The sequence below is a fragment of the Moschus berezovskii genome, chromosome 16 (assembly GCF_049115385.1).
Source record: "Moschus berezovskii isolate FMDL1 chromosome 16, NW_MosBer_1.0, whole genome shotgun sequence".
In the NCBI taxonomy this organism is placed as follows: Eukaryota; Metazoa; Chordata; class Mammalia; order Artiodactyla; family Moschidae; genus Moschus; species Moschus berezovskii.
This window is the reverse complement of record NC_142475.1, coordinates 76,332,146-76,334,900: the sequence shown is the minus strand read 5'-3', so window position 1 is coordinate 76,334,900 and position 2,755 is coordinate 76,332,146. Positions and strand designations below refer to the sequence as shown.

Sequence of the window (2,755 nt, the reverse complement as noted above, 5' to 3'; positions counted from 1 at the left end):
ATTTCTTCTCCAGGGGATCTTCCAGACCCAGAGTTCTAAGTGGGGTTTCCTACATTGCAGGCAGATTCTTTACCAGTGGAGCTACCTTTGGGTGATGCTAGACATGGCCTGGATATTCCCTCTTTTTTTAACAAAAATGTTATTTAGCTGTACCTGGTCTTCGTTGTTTGTGGGTTCTTTAGTTGTGCTATGTGAACTCTTAGTTGCAGCATGCGGGATCTAGTTCCCTGACCAAGGATCAAACCCAGGCCCTCTGTATTGGGAGTGCAGAGTCTTAGCCACTGGACCACCAGGGAAGTCCCTGGATATTTCCTCTTAATCTGAATACATTTCAAGTGGAAGGAGACTATGCCATACCAAAATTAGTTATTTAGGACTTAATAACACTGAACTCATTTTGATTCTTTTATCCATTTTCCTCTGCTCTTCACAAGGATTACTCCAGCTACTTGAAATACTGTCTTTTTCCAAAGAAGACACTGTGCAAGTGTGTACACATGGTGTGTGTGTTTGTAGATACATTGAGGCATTGTAAACACATATAGGTTTATTAAATCTTTACTTATGTTTCCATTTCTATCTGATATGAAGAAATACTAGGATGAACAGGCTCCAGAGGCTGAGGTCTACTAATCATGATAGACAGGAAGACATGAGTCTTCCCATGTGAGTTCTCTGAACTGTATTAATTACATAGTCATTACCATGCTCTAGCACGGTGTTCTGGGGCTCTGCTCTCTGTCATCCTCACCACAAATTCAAGGGTAGCCCCATCAGATGATTTCTGCCACCTAATTAGACCCTATGCCATGGGTAGTATGTCAGCAAGTTGATCAATGAGAAGAGTTTGAGAATAAATTACGTTTGTCTGAAAAATATTAACATTGTCTATCTGGACAGAAACGTAACTGTGATGGTAGAGATAGAGTAAATCAATGATGTCAAAAGTTATCATTCCCTTAGATCTTTCTTAATGAACTCACTATGCTTGTTATTTGTAGAATAACAAAGGAAACTCACTGTGGTGGTACATTTGTGAGTAGAATGGAGAAACAGGCTGAGAGGAAAAGCAGAGTAAACCCAGATTTGGGGATAATTTAAATGGACTGATTTTCTATTTTAACTGTTTTAACGTTAATCAATATAGTCAAACATCTTGACAAATTTCACAAACAGAAAATGAGAAGTGAAAGTTTTAGTCACTCAGTCATGTCCAACTCTTTGCAACCCCACAGACTGTAGCCTGCCAGACTCCTTTATTTATGGGATTTCCCAGGCAAGAATATTGGAGTGGGTTGCCATTTCCTTCTTCAGGGACTTCTTCCTGACTCAGGGATCAAACCTGGGTTTCCCAAATTGCAGGTGGATTCCTTACCATCTGAGCCACCAGGAGAAGACAAACAGAAAATACACATCCAATTAGTGTCCGTATCAGGAAACTGAACCAGAACCCCACCCTCAGCCCCTTTCTAGCCATACAACATATACACTGTCTTGACTTATAAACTCATAACTTTATATTAATGCTGGCATTATTTTGGGAGTGGATAATGAAAGTGAGGTCGCTTAGTCTGACTCTTTGTGACCCCATGGACTGTAGCCTACCAGGCTACTCTGTCCACGGGATTCTCCAGGTAAGAATGCTGGAGTGGGTTGCCATTTCCTTTTCCAGAGGATCTTCCTGGCCAGGGATTGAACCTGGGTATCCTGCATTTCAGGCAGATGCTTTACCCTCTGAGCCACCAGGGAAGGGGGTGGATAAAAGCAAGTAAAACAAAAATATAAAATAAGTACTCAGAAAGCTTAGGACCTAAAATCTCCTAAAGAGCACAAATAATTTGTGACTTATGAGTTGGTTTTGGTTTGGATGAAGTGAGAAGCATAGAAGGACTTGGCCAAGAAGAAAAGAGATCTACATCATGGCAGGATAAGATAATTCTTTTTCATACTAGGTCTTCCAAACAGCATTTGAGGACTTCCCAAGTGGTCCAGCGGAGAAGGCAATGGCAAGCCACTCCAATACTCTTGCCTAGAAAATCCCATGGACGGAGGAGCCTGGTAGGCTGCAGTCCATGGAGTCGCTACAAGTCAGACATGACTGAGTGACTTCACTTTCACTTTTCACTTTCACACATGGGAGAAGGAAATGGCAACCCACTCCAGTTTTCTTGCCTGGAGAATCCCAGGGACGGGGGAGCCTGGTGGGCTTCCATCTATGGGGTTGCACAGAGTCGGACACGACTGAAGTGACTTAGCAGCAAGTGGTCCAGTGGTTACAACCCTGAGCTTACAATGCAGAGAGCACAGGTTCAATCCCTGGTTGGGCATGGCCAAAGAAAACATAAAATAAAAATGTAATAATAAATTTTAAGAAAGCATCTGGATGGTGCTGATATTTTCTTTGAATAACAGAGTAGTATGTTAAAAGATCATGGCATCTGGTCCCATCACACATCCAGTCCCTGGGCAAATAGATGGGGAAACAATGGAAACAGTGACAGACTTTATTTTCTTGGGCTCCAAAATCACTGCAGATGGTGACTGCAGCCATGAAGTTAAATGACGCTTGCTCCTTGGAAGAAATACTGTGAAAAACCTAGACAGAATATTAAAAAGCAGAGACATTAATTTGCCAACAAAGGTCTGTCTAGTCAAAGCTATGGTTTTTCCAGTGGTCATGTATGGATGTGAGAGCTGGACCATACAGGCTGAGCGCTGAAGAATTGATGCTTTTTCAACTGTGGTGTTGGAGAAG

The 2,755-nt window shown here is 42.0% G+C and overlaps 1 non-coding gene across 1 annotated transcript; it reads right to left on the bottom strand.

Annotated features, from left to right (window-relative positions):
- Positions 1–1,677: 1,677 nt before the first annotated feature.
- On the bottom strand, positions 1,678–1,749 carry TRNAF-GAA (transfer RNA phenylalanine (anticodon GAA)). Its single transcript has one exon. It is a non-coding gene; the product is annotated as a tRNA-Phe (tRNA).
- Positions 1,750–2,755: the final 1,006 nt, after the last annotated feature.